At 41.8% G+C, this 14706-nt stretch overlaps 1 pseudogene; it reads left to right on the top strand.

The window, feature by feature from the left end:
• Positions 1–1789: 1789 nt before the first annotated feature.
• Positions 1790–2300, top strand: LOC108402524 (ferritin heavy chain pseudogene; annotated as a pseudogene).
• The last annotated feature ends 12406 nt before the right edge of the window (positions 2301–14706 follow it).

Here is a 14706-nt window from a genome sequence, read left to right on the forward strand (position 1 = left end):
TAGGCCCACTTGGATAATCTCCCCATCTCAACATTATCTCCTTAGTTACCTTAATTCTATCTGCAAACGTAATTCCCCTTTACCATGTAACCTTACATTTTCACAGAATCCAGGAATTAGGACATGGATGTCTTGGGGGAGAGGACAGCATTATTCTGCCTATCACAAGTCATAATGCTGACATTCAAATAATCTTTTATTATCACTTCAGATATTTTTCCTTTCCTATCAGTTATAAACTCTTTCACTTATATGTTTATATTCCTGCCTTATTCATAACTATTTGGTGTGGCTTAGGAATATGTACTATGATATAGAAAAACTATAATTTAAGAGATCAGGGCTGAGAAGATTCTGGAAGATAATAGATAATAAGCAAAAGGAATCTGTCTCCCACCCCAACAACCGCACAGGCAGAATCCATCCGATGCAACTATTTTGGAACTCTGGAGTCTATTGAAGGTTTGCAAATACCAGAGGAATTTGAATGACAATTGGGGTCAATTTTGGTCAATTTCAACTCTCATCCCAGCAGCTGCTACTTGGTCCCTAACCACGCAGCCCCATGGCAGGTAAACTGTGCATGCAATCTGGAGCAGCTTGCACACACCTTGTGGAAGCCAGGGTGGGCAATAAGGATTCTGTCCACCAAATATTAGGGGTCTGTATCTTAATTAGTAATTGCTGTGTTTGATCACAGAAATGCAGACACAGAGACAGGCAGCAAACTGTTCCACTGCCTGCCTGCATGGTTGCAAACTTCTCGCCATCTGGCTGAAGCATTTCCAAGAGTTTTAAAGGGTTGGTCCCCACTCTCCCCCTTCATTTTCCTCTTTTCCCAATTTTGGAAGCCAGACATTAAACACTAGACCATTCAAAAGCAACTGTATATATGGGGAGAATTAGAAGGTCACCACCCAGGTAAAAGTATAGAATCATAAAAGATATAAGAAAACCTCAAGTCTATTCCTCAGGCTCATCTGCGGCAAAAATAGACTGCAACAATTTTTTCTTGAAGAGAAAAACAGAACAAAACCACCCTAAAATTCATATGGAATCTAAAGGGACCCAGAATAGCCAAAATAATCTTGAAAAAAAAAAACAAAGTGGGAGGTCTCATACTTCCTGATATCAGAACTTATTACAAAGCTATAGTAATCAAAATGGTGTGGTACTAGCATAGACAGGTAGAACTGTAAAACAGAATAGACAGTCTGGAAATATACCTTTGAATATATGGTCAATAGATTTTCAACAGGGGTGCCAAGACCATTCAATGGGGAAAAGACAGTCTTTTCAACAAATGGTGCTGGGAAAATTGGACATCCATATGAATAAAATGAAGTTGGACTCTTACCTAACACCATGTATAAAGATTAACTCAAAATGGATCACGGACCTAAACATAAGATTTACAACATAAAACTCTTTGAAAAAAACATAAAGCAAAAAATTTAAGACATTGGATTTGGCAGTGATTTCTGGGAAGGACACTGAAGGCACAGATAACAGACAGGCAAGTTCGACTTCATGAAAATTAAAAACTTTTGTGCAAAGGACACTTTTACAGTCTTCTCTGAGAGGTACCATGGTTGTTTCCTGCTCTGACAGTGCTTAGAGCAGGCACTAGTGCCCTACCCACACTGGCTGCTCAGAGCAGCCCTCCACCACCCCTCACAGTGCTCTTGAACGGCACCGAAGCCTCTGCTGCCACCCCTCTAGCACTGGGCAGCTGCCACCACCTCCCTTCAGCCATCTGCTATGATGACTGTGTCCTTGCTCCTATCTGATGGGCCACAGCTACCACCAGCACTCAGAGGCCACCACCAACCTCCAAGTCAACCTGGAACTCCATGCTTCCTACATCCACCTGTCATACTACTTTGATGGCAATGATATGGATTTGAAGAACTTTGCCAATGTTTTCTTTACCAATCTCATGAGGAGAGAGAACATGCTGAGAAACTAATGAAGCTGCAGAACTGACCAAATCTTCCTTCAGGATATCAAGAAACTAGACCATGAGGACTGGGAGAATGGGCTGAATACAATGGAATATGCACTTCACTTGGAAAGCAGAAGTAATATTCTGGAACTGTACAACCTGGCCACTGACCAAAACAACTCCCACTTATATGACTTCATTGACACGCATTACTTGAGTGAGCAGGTGAAATCCATCAAAGAATTATGTGGGTGACCACATAAACAACTTGCACAGGTTGGGGCCCCCCAAATCTAGCATGGCAGAATATCTCTTTGACAAGCATACCCAGAAAGACAGCAATAAAGAGAGCTAAGCCTTAGGCAGGCTCCCCATTGCCATGGGGGTGATGTCCCCGGTCACCAAAGCAGTGCATTCATGTTAGGGTTGTTCTTACCTTTTTTACAGGTTGTACCAAAACATCTACTTAAGTTCTCTCATTTGTACCATTCCTTCAAATAAGCCATTTGGTACCACTCTCATCCTGAAAAAGGATACTTTCTTTTTATTTTTAATTATTATTTTTTATTAAAGTATTGTTACTATATAATCTTTTGTTACTATTCAATCTTATGTTGGTTTCAAATGTACATCACAATGGTTCAGCAGTTCCGATGACCAATTTATATTGTGATTGCAAATTATTGTACCCTTTTATCCCCCTTTTCCCCACCTGTGCTCCCTCCCCTCCCCAGGTTACCACTAGTCGCTTCTCAAAAAATGTTACCGTATTAACCATGTTTAAGTATACAGTTCAATGGTATAAATTACATTCATATTGTGCAACCATCACCACTGTCCATATCCAGAACTCTTTCATCTTGCAAAACTGAAACTCTCTGTATACCATTTAGACAGTAACTCCTTATTTCTCCCTCCCTCTAGCCTAATGAGTCTATGAGTCTAATGCTGTTTGGGTCCTTCTGTTTGGCTTTGTTTTTATATTCCACAAATAAGTGAAATCATATGCTTTTTGTCTTCCTCTGCCTGGCTTATTTCACTGAGCATAATACCCTCTAGCTCCATTTGTGTTGTTGCAAATGGCAGGATTCCTTTTCTTTTTATGGCTGAATAATATTCTATTGTGTATATGTATTGCATCTTCTTTATCCATTCATCTATTGATGGGCACTTAGGTCACTTCTGTATCTTGGCTATTGTAAATAGTGCTGCAATACATGGGGGTGCATATATCTTTTCAAATCAGGGATTTTGTTTTCTTTGGGTATATTCCTAGGAGTAGAATTCCTGGGTCAAATGGTATTTCTATTTTTAATTTTCTGAGGAACCTCCATACTGCTTTCCACAGTGGTTTCACCAAGTTGCAGTCCCAATAGTGTAGGAGGGTTCCTATTTCTCCACATCCTTGCCAGCATTTGTTGTTTTTGTCTTTTGGACAGTGGCTGTTCTAACTGGTGTGAGGTGATATCTCATTGTGGTTTTAGTTTGCATTTCCCTAACAATTAGTGATGTGGAGCATCTTTTCATGCATCAGGGCCCTTTCAACAGAGTAAAAAGGCAACCCATTGAATGGTAGAAAATATTTGCAAATCATATATCTGATAAGGGATTAATGTCCAGATTATATAGAGAACTCCTAAAACTAAACAAACCTGATTCAAAACTGGGCAAAGGACTTAAATTCAAATGGCCAGTAAGCACATGTTCAACATTACTAATCATTAGGAAAGTGCAAATCAAAATCACAATGAGATACCACTCCATGTCCATTAGGATGGGTACTATCAAAAAATCCAAAACAACAAATGTTGGCAAGGATGTGGAGAAACTGGAACCCTTGTGCATTATTGGCATGAGTATAAAATGGTACAGCCACTGTGGAAGACAGTATGGTGGGCCCTCAAAAAATTAAAAATAGATTTAGCTTATGATCCAGCAATTTCATTTCTGGGTATGTACCCAAAAGAATTGAAAACAGGATTTCAAAGATATATTTGTATACCCATGTTCAGAGCAGCAGTACTCACAACAGCTAAATCATGGAAGCAATCCAAGAGTCTATGAACAGGTGAATTATTAAGCAAAATGTGGTATGTACATTCAATGGAATATTATTCAGCCTTAAAAGGGAAAGAAATTCTGACATACACTACAACATGGATGAACCTTGAGGATATTGGCTAAATGAAATTAACCAGGCACAAAGAGACTAATACCATGTGATTCCACTCATATGCGTTACCTAGAGGAGTCAAAATCATAGAGACAGGAAAGGAGAATGGTGGTTGCCAGGGGGAGGGAGGGGGAAATAGGGGGTTACTCTCTAAAAGGTATATAGAGAGTTTCAGTTTTGCAAGACGAAAGAGTTCTGGAGATGGACAGTGGTGATGGTTGCACAATATGAATGTAATTCATACCATTGAACTGTATACTTAAACATGGTTAAGATGGTAATTTTTATTGTAATTTTTAGATGGTATTTTACAACAAAATTTTGGGGGGGGAAATAAAATCAGGGATAATTTAGGCCGTACCCAGTATGCAGATACGTAACCCTTAAGTTTCTGTGTAGTCAGTAAATTAAGCAACACATTTCTTTTACCATCTGTAGGGAATGGAAGGTCCTGTGGCCAGGATCCTCACCTGGCCCTAATCTACCTGATGATGTGATTGGCCTACTGCTTGGCTACTGCTTCCACACCTGTCAGCAATGAGCCATTACTGTCAGTGTTACTATATAAAGAGCTCCATCCAGTGCTCTGCCTAGAGGCAAAGGCTGAGGCAAACTGTGGATTGCAGACTTGCTGGATGCAGCTGTGATTCTAGCACTCTGAACTGCTACCATGAGAATAAAGCTTGGTATAAACCCTTTTACCCCTAACATTGCATTGTTGTTATTTGGTCTCATCAAATCCAGAGTGAAATTGTCCAGAGCTAAGTCCCCCTCCAGCCTGGAGTTACACTATCCCTCTTAATACCTTTCACATTCTAAGAGCATATATTTCACAGCCAATCTTCCCTATGCGTTCAACAAGTGAAAGAAAATTATACTTATTTGGCCAAACCATCCCAAGCATGAGCATAGAATAAAGGCATTGTCACATGCAAAGCCTCAAAAAATTTACATCCCAAGCATTTTTTCTTCGGAAAATACTATATGACAGAAGTCAGTTCATAATCGCTGGTACACATAAAGTATTGTCCATTTTTCTCTAATTTCCCCACAGGACTGATTATAAACTCCTTGAGTAGGGGACACTTTATACTTCTATTATTCAACAGGATTTTGAGACTGTGTTCATACCATAGCAGAGATTCAAAACATGTTATTTATTCTAGAGGTATTACAAACAGTAAGCAAATATTCCATTAGCAAAGACAAGGGCAGGAATGAAGTCACCAGGGACATGAAGAGTGTTAAGGCTCATTTATCTAGCCATTCACTCAGCTGCACTCCATTATCTGCTCCCACTGCGACCATCCAATTTCACCTCTAGCTCTCGCCAGCATACCCCTCCCGAGCTGTAATCTTGACTACTTCTTCCAGAACTGATCATTATTAATACTGTCCATAGTCACTAATCATGTTTAATTGTAGAATTGCAAATCTGGGCAGTTTCTCTTATTCGGTTGTTAAGAAATTTCTTGTGTTAGGAAAACAGCTGTGCCCACTTCCAAAGATAATCTCTGCAGTTCCACTAGGCCCCAGAAGGTGGCGGTGACACCATACAAACTAGTTACAGTTTGATCTCTGTTTATTGAAAGAATCCATCTCCTTTTGCCATTGAGGTTATATTTTAGTGTGACTTGACGGGCCTTGTCTGTAATTTAACAATATTACAATCAAATTCTGATATCTAATCACACTCATGTAAGCTCTATTAGATTTCAATTAGCATTCACCCTGATTGAATTATAAGGTTTTAGCCATTCAAATGGCTAATAAGGAGACATTTAGATAATTGCGGCTGTCTGGGATTATTACATTTGCTATCATTTTCAGAGTGATTCATATAAGGACTGGGCCATAAAATTTGTTTTTGTTGGTGGAGACAAAGAACCGTGGCTTATTGGGATGGGGGCACTATCAAGCATTTTGCTATTGTGGTCTAGCATTTGGGATTGTTTTTTCATTAATTGGGTAATATGAGTGTACAGTTCTTGCCATTTAGCTATTTTCCAACAAAACATTCCTGATTCCCCAGCTATAATATTGTTTCATTTGGCAGAAGAAAAGAGGCGTTAGCCAAGTTTCCCTTTCCTCTCTTTTGATTGAACTGAATTACACTTGAACTAAACAGATTAACCACATCAAAACTTATATTCTGCACAAAGAACTTTCTCAGTAAATGGAATTGGGTCTCCCTGCTGACCTAATACTACTCCTGGGTGCAAACACTAGAGGTGTTTTACCAAGGTTGCTTGGTGAGGATATGGAGGCATGCTTTAAGCATAAAAGGAGTAGTTGGACTAAATCTCAAAGGTCACTTCAAGCCCCTATCGTCCAAGATTCTAGGGATCAACAAAAAGACATCCCTGCCCCAAAGAGCCTCAGACCCTAGGAACAGGGCCAGTTGCCCACATGTGGTGTGTTTTTCTGGGTGGGACAGAGGGCCTGTTCTAGAGAGGTGGGGAACTTCATCTACAGAAAGTCACCCTGTACTCTATGTGGGCCACTAAGAGCCAATTCAAGTCCAGAAAGAAAAAGGTATCAATGAAAACTCATTGTACATTTGGTAAAATAAAAAAATTAAAAAGAAAGAAAACTCATGTGTTTTTCAACCCAAAACTTCTTTTATTATTTTATTAAGGTATCATTCTTATGAAGGTTTCACATGAAAAACAATGTGGTTACTACATTCACCCTTATTATCAAGTTACCCCCCCATACCCCACTGCAGACACTGTCCATCAGTGTAGTAAGATGCCACAGAGTTCCTACTTGTCTTCTCTGTGCTACACTGTCTTCCCCATGACGCTACACACACCATGTGCACTAATCATGACACCCACAATCCCCTTCTCCCTCCTTCCCCACCCACCCTCCCCTTTGGTAACCACTAGTCCCTTCTTGGGGTCTCTGAGTCTGCTTCTGTTTTGTTCCTTCAGTTTTGCTTCATTGTTTTACTCCACAAATGAGGGAAATCATTTGTTTCTTATCTTCCTCTGCCTGACTTATTTCACTGAGCATAATACCCTCTAGCTCCATCCATGTTGTTGCAAATGGTAGGATTTGTTTCTTAAGACTGAGTAGTTTTCCATTGTGTATATGTACCACATCTTCTTTATCCATTCATCTACTGATGGGCACTTAGGTTGTTTCCATATCTTGGCTATTGTAAATAGTGCTGCAATAAACATAGGGGTGCATATGTCTTTTTGAATCTGAGAAGTTGCTTTCTTTGGGTAAATTCCTAGGAGTGGAATTCCTGGGTCAAATGGTATTTCTATTTTTAGTTTTTTGAGGAATCTCCATATAGCTTTCCACAATGGTTGAAATAGTTTACATTCCTACCAGCAGTGTAGGAGGGTTCCCCTTTCTTTGCATCCTCACCAGCATTTGTTGTTCCTAGTCTTTTCAATGTTGGCCATCCTAACTGGTGAGAGGTGATATCTCATTGTGGTTTGTGGTTTTAATTTGCATTTCCCTGATAATTAGCGATGTGGAGCATCTTTTCATGTGCCTGTTGGCCATCTGAATTTCTTCTTTGGAGAATTGTCTGTTCATATCCTCCGCCCATTTTTTAATAGGGTTATTTGCCTTTTGGTTGTTGACGTGTGTGAGTTCTTTATATATTTTGGATGTTAACCCCTTGTCAGAGATGTCATTTACAAATATATTTTCCCATTCCCATACCATAGGATGCCTTTTTGTTCTGCTGATGGTGTCCTTTGCTGTGCAGAAGCTTTTTAGCTTGATGTAGTCACATGTGTTCATTTTTGCTTTTGTTTCCCTTACTCAAGGATATGCGTTCAGGAAAAAGTTGCTCATGTTTATATTCAAGAAATTTTTGCCTATGTTTTCTTCTGAGAGTTTTATAGTTTCATGACTTACATTCAGGTCTTTGATCCATTTTGAGTTTACTTTTGTGTATGGGGTTAGACAATAATCCAGTTTCATTCTCTTGCATGTAGCTGTCCAATTTTACCAACACCAGTTGTTGAAGAGGCTGTCACTTCCCCGTTGTATGTCCATGGCTCCTTTATTGTATATTAATTGGCCATATATGCTTGGGTTAATATCTGGACTCTCTAGTCTGTTCCATTGGTCTGTGGGTCTGTTCTTGTGCCAATACCAAATTATCTTGATTACTGTGGCTTTGTAGTAGAGCTTGAAGTTGGGGAAGATAATCCTCCCAGCTTTATTTTTCCTTCTCAAGATTGCTTTGGCTATTCAGGGTCTTTTGTGGTTCCATATGAATTTAAACCCAAAACTTCTTAATGTTTATCCACAAATAAGTGGATAATATGCAAGTATGGCTTCAAAACTATATTCAATTCAAGGAAACAAATGTAGTCTCTGAAGACTCAAAACCAGATTGTGAGGGAAGCTTAGAAGTCTCATTTGTTCCATTAGAAAATATTTCTCCTGTACCAATGGGGAAATGTTAATCCTCATTAACACCCCTCCATTCTCAGAGGCCTCAGTCATACCTCCAGGAGTCCAGGACTGAATCTTTCCAGTCCTGTGTGTTTCTGCAGGGCCCAGCCCCAGGCTCCACAGACCACAGGCAAGCACTTCACTGTGCCACAGAGCCACTGCTAGTGCAGGTCACACTGCTTCCAGGAGAGCATACTGTTCCCTAAGAACGTGCAAAACTTTCTTAGAGCAATGATCCATCCATCCTAGTAGTGGCCTTTGACTGTGGCAATTGTTACTTTTACCATTTCTGCATGTTTGAATATAATAACAATAATCTTCCAGAAAGACAACTACCTAGTCTGTCCTTCAATGTGCTAATAAGTCTTTCCCCCCCCCCAGTACAGGTGGTTGTGGGGTGGGCCAGGACCCAAAAGGTTTGACCATAAAAGAATGCAGGCTGACAAACTGAAGGTCTGAGCCACTGCCCACGACTCATACGGGTGGGGTCAACTTTTCCCAGAAGTGCAGACAATGTAATTTGTAATACAGAAAAATGTGGCAGACATTGCCAGGACAATTCTCTCAGAATTTAGTGAAGAGGTTGGGCAGAGGGGGTGGGATGGGGAAGATGGGGTAGTGCACATGTACACATAAAAGGTGGCCAAAGAAACATACTTCCTTCTATATCTGTCTCTCCAGACTGATCTGTATTCAGTTGCTTTTGGAAAAGCCGCTGAGCAACCTTGTTAGCTGCTTGAGATCTCACTGATGAGATCTAAGTACTGGGAGATCCACAGCTCAAGTTTGGGAGCTAATGTTCCCTCAAAAGTAAATAGCACGTTTTAGTACAAGAGAAAAGGAGTAGCATGTATGGAAGAATTTCCTAAATGTTGTTACAAATCAGTTCCTAAGATCCCAGCATTTTCTGTTACCTCTGACATAATTTCCTATTACTCCTCCCCTGACTCACTCTCCTTCCCCCACACTGACTGGCTCCCACCTCAGGGCCCTTGCACTCACTGAATACTGGTCCCTTCTTCCCCTAGATATACACACAATTTCTCTCTCCCTTCTTTTGGATATTTACTACAATGCTGCCCTCTTGTCTTCCCAGCCAGCCTACTTGAGATTTCAACATGTCTTCCCATGCAACATTTCTACCCCTTTTTCTGACATTTTTCTCCTTAGCATTCTCACTGACATATTATGTACTTATTTGTCTAGTAAATTTGTGTGTCCCACATGAAGTAGGCTCCCTTAGCACAGAGTTCTTGACTGTGTCTCTAATGCCTAAAAGAGCATCTTGAACAATGTATGGGCTCAAAACAAAATTTTGAATGAATAAAGTACAGTCCCATATTCATACTTTCCACAACAGTCATTCCATAAGAAAATATTCTAAGCGAATTAATTTTTTCTAAGGAGAGTTTCTTAGAGAATGATGAAGCAACCTGGGAGACCTAAGTGCTCCCCAGAATCCTCAAGGACTTTTGAGTGTTAGAGATAAAGAAGCACATAGAGCAGTAGTTCTGAAAGTGTGGTCCCAGACCAGAAGCAAGAGGGAATCTGGGGCTTGTAAGAAATGGGTTCTCAAGCCCCACCCCAGACCTACTGAACTAACATCTTGGGGTTGAGGTTCAGCAATCCTTGTTTTAAAAGCCCTCCAAGTGACTGTAATGCAAGCAGAAGTTTGAGAACCACCACTGATAGAGAGGAAAGAGCAATGGGCTAAATATCTAGAGATCTGGATTCTAGTCCTGAGCTTTTCAATTGTGTGCTCTTGGACCATCCTTTAACCTCACTTACCTCCATCTGTTCACTTACAAAATGAAAGTCATACTAAAGTTTTATTGTATACTTTTATGTCCTAATGGTAAATCATTCAATTGCAGCCCTGAAGGACTCCTTTAGTTAGCCCTGTAATTCTGTATTTGCAAGTAATTAAACATCATATCTTAAATAAAACTTTCTTCTCTTTCAGCCTGGCCTTTTTCTTCTCAAGTTAGCCCTGAATTAGTAAGCAGTTCACATGAACCACCTTGCTGCATGACACATTTCATGATGTCCATCTTCTTGTACCTCTGAACTTTTCGAGCTTCTGAAACAGCCCTCTCTTCTGGTTTCCCTCCCATCTCTTTGGATGTTCTTGCTGTTTCCTTTCCTGGCTTCTTAGCCTCAGCTCACTCCTTAAATATTGGTGTTCCTGTCTTGTCCTTGGACCTTGGACCTCTACATACAATGCCTGGGTGGCTTTGTCTTTACCCTGACTTCAGCTATTTCTCAAGTAGGCTGATGACATCCAAATATTTCAGTCTCAGAACTCTTCACATGCAACTACCCATAAATATCCACCAGTCTCCTGAAACCAACATGTCCAAAAACAGAACTCAGTGTCTTCCCCCAACCCACTCTACCTCCTATTTTCCCACTAAGTTGCCCAAGCCAGAACTAGAGAGCTGCTTGCTGCTTCCCTCTCCTTCCCTCTCATCCAGTAAGTCACCAAGACCTGCAGGTAGATCTTGTTCTTAAATCTCTAGCCATCTCTCTTCTTCACTTCCCAGGTACTGCCTTTGACTGGCATGCTAACCCACTCCAGTCTGCCACACTATCTTCCAAACACCCAGTGATGATAGCCACCACGTACAATCCCTCAGCGGCTCTTGGTGGCTTTCAGGGTGCTTTTCCAGATTCTCTGTTCGGTCACAGAGCCGTACGCCACCTCCTTCCTGCCTAACACCCTCATGTCCCTCTAACGCACAGCAAGCCAAGTGCAGTTGCTCATTGCACAACTCTGTGCTTCACCACAGACTTGACCATCTCCTGGCCTACCCTTTTTCTGCTTTTCTGACTCCTACTAGTCTCTTAAAAGCCATCCTTGCACAACCCTCCCAGTCTGACTTAGCCTCCCCTGCTCCATGCTCCCAGTGTACTTTGTTTTCACCTCAACCATCACCCTATTGCTCCTTAGTAGAATCACTAATTACCTGATTAGCCCCCACCAGCTTATAAGCTCCTTGAGAGTAGGGGCTCCATTTTATTTTCTTTGTACCTCCAGACTCCAGAACAGTGCCTGGCATAAAAAATTGTTGAATAAATGCTTGACAAACTGAGGTTTATTTTTTCCTTATATATAATACTTTTTTTCTCTAAGATTTCTTTATCATATTAGTCACATGTGTCAATATTTCTCGTTTCCTTTATCTTAACCAGTTCTTTGACTAACAGAGCTACAGGCAGTTAAGCACAGACATTTGTGCTTGATCCTAGAGCAGAAACTAAGAAAGTGAATGTACTCAGGGGGAAAGCCTCTGATCAGAGGTCTGGGGTGGGAAAGAGCGAGAGGCTGTCTGTGGGAGCTGTGACATTCTGAAAGCATCAAATTCACTGTTACCTTGAGTTTTTTTCTGCAGGGAAAAAGGGGTGTGAGAGGTGGGGGCTTTTATCCTCTCCTGTGGGCAGATTTCCCTGGTGAGTTTTCCTTCTGTGGTGCCCGTGGCCACGAAGGAGTCTGCTCCAGGAACCCCCACCTGTTTTTAGCCTCATTGCAATACCCTGCAGAGAGCAACCCTCCCATGTATCTCTATGCTAATTTTCAGTCTCGCTGTTGCCAATTTGAATCACCCAGAGTCAGCCTAACAAATTGCCAGACATTAAGTGAGAGTACAAAGATGTGAAGTGAGAAGGTAGAGACTTTAGGTGGAAAGTGGCAAAGATGCCCTGCCATCTAATGCATCTAATAGCCTCCCTGTGCTACTTTTATAAAACAGCTTAGTGTATGTTCATATGTAATGTCATTTGAATGAAGTTCTCTGTGATCAGAGTCTGAGATGTGGAGCCTTGACTGGATAATCTAAACTCCTCCTCAGGATCTCCTCTTTAAGGGAAACAGGTCTACAAAATGAATAATTCTGGATGTTACACCAGTCAGATGGACTACCAACCATATATTGTGGCACAGCAAAGGGCTTGTCATTGTAAATGCTGATTAGATTAGATACATATGCTCTGTAAACTAGGTCATGCTCTAGAGGTATGATATTCTCATGGTGTATTGGAAATGGTGGCCCTGCTCCCGAAAGCCATCAGAGATCATGATGGAAGAGCGGCTGCTCAGCCTTAACTGCTACACCCTCAGGGGGGCCAGCCAGTCCTGCGTTCACGGGTCTCCAGCCTCGCAGTCCACGGATGGGAGTCTGATGATGCCTTGCCCTGTAGGACAACCTCTCAGATCAATTAGACTGGTTTCCGTCCCCCTCCCCTTATTCTATGTCCCCAAAGGATTTTTGACACAGAGGATTCTCTAGGCAAATGTTCATCTCTTCCTCTACACTAGAGCTCCTGCCCCAATTTCCTTCTTGCTCACCTCCAGGTCTTCATGTAGCTCCATACGAAAGGTTTTGAGGACTCTTTCTCCTTATCCTGGGTCCCACCCAAGAAATTACTCTCAGGCAGTAGATGAGGAAAGAAGAGAAGGGGGCCACTGTCCATGTCTATTTGTTATCTCTTCACTCCTCTTACTAATGCTCCAGTCCCCAGGTGCAGTGAGTTCTACAGCGGCTCAGGTTTGCCCTCCTGTCCTGGCTGCCCTTATTCCACAAAGCCTCCTTCCTTTGTAAAATGGAGTAACACCTTCCTCACTCAAAGGCAGAAGCGGGACCAGATGAGGTCTTGAGATAATTTCCAGATAAAGAAGAAAAGAGGGTACTCATATCTCAAACAACAGACAAGGGAGACACACAAGTGAATGTTCTTCTCCTCACACAGCTGTGCCCATTCGACCCTACATCCTTAAAAGTCTAACTAGAGTCAAAGGGGACATGAGCTATAATAACTAAGCAGTAGGAGGCAACGTGTGACCCCAGTCCCAGTGTGCAAGACAGACCATAAGAATTAGAAGGATTCCAAAGAGGGCAGAGTACTCCAGGGAAAGGAAGACAGGGAAGGACTCTTGGAAAGGGTGGGTCCCAGCAAGGAAGAGGACAGACACTGGTCCTTGGTCAGGGAGGGACAGCAGAGGATGCACCCCAGTGAAGGCCAGCACAGCTGGAGCAGGGTGGGTGCTGGGGACAAATGAGGACTACGAGTGGCCAAGCTGGGCCTGGTCTGACTTGAGAGTTGTAAACACTGCTGAGGAATTTAGACTCCATCCTACAGGCCATAGTGGATTACTTGAGGTACTGTTACAGGAAATAAGATGCTGGAAATGTGTATTAGAAACAGTAGCAAAAGGAGATTTCATTGTATAATTGTAACCCTTTTATATTACATGTATTTTTTAACCATATGCAAGCATTAGGCTTCAATTTTAAAACTAATTTTAATACTATAAAAAATGCAACATAGGATTTGTGCCAATACCTTTAAAATTTTTTTAAATGGGAAAAATTTGAAAATAGTTAAGCAACATTTTAGAGTATGGAAAGAATCAATGGGAAGGGCAGCTCAGGGTGGGAGGAGGTCTGAACGCTGGCCTTGGCCTTCTCAGTGAGTGACTTAACCCTTCTGAGCTTCAAATTCCTTCAAAACAGAGGTAATGATACCCACCTAACAAACGGTTGTGAAGATTAAATAGGATAAAGTATATCAAGTGCTGGCTCTGGTAAGCAATAAATGTATAAATAACTAGTTGAGAGGCTACTATGCTAAACGGGGCCTGCACTGAGGTGGGGACAGTGAAAACAAAAAGGGGATGGGCTGGAATCAGGGCAAAAGCAGGATGCACTGAACTGATTGGCGATTGGGCATTCAGGAGGGAACTTCCACAGCTTTCCCCTGGGATTGTGATAAATGCTGCGCTATAATCACACCTGATTATCCAGGTTCAGGGCCCATCCTCAACCCAATTTTCGGGAAATCCTCTCCTTAAGAAAATGAGATTCCTAGGAGAACAGTTATTCCCCTGACAGACTGAAGATGTCGCTGCAGACAGCACCACCCGTACTGAGCTCTTTCTCTTGGTGTCAGGATTCTGCCATTTGTGAAGGAAAAATTCCATGGTGGCTTCCTACCTAACGCCTCTTACTGCGCCCTCCAGCCCTGTAAGTAGCCTCCTCCTTCTCCTGTGAGTCCTCATCCTTCCCTCTACCTCCCTGCCCTGCTGCCCCTGCCACCTGTGCATGGATCTGAGTTCTTCAAGGCACTGGAAGAGGCGGCGTGACTAGGCTGCACATGTGCTTCC

This window comes from Manis javanica, chromosome 8 (genome assembly GCF_040802235.1).
Source record: "Manis javanica isolate MJ-LG chromosome 8, MJ_LKY, whole genome shotgun sequence".
Classification (NCBI taxonomy): domain Eukaryota; kingdom Metazoa; phylum Chordata; class Mammalia; order Pholidota; family Manidae; genus Manis; species Manis javanica.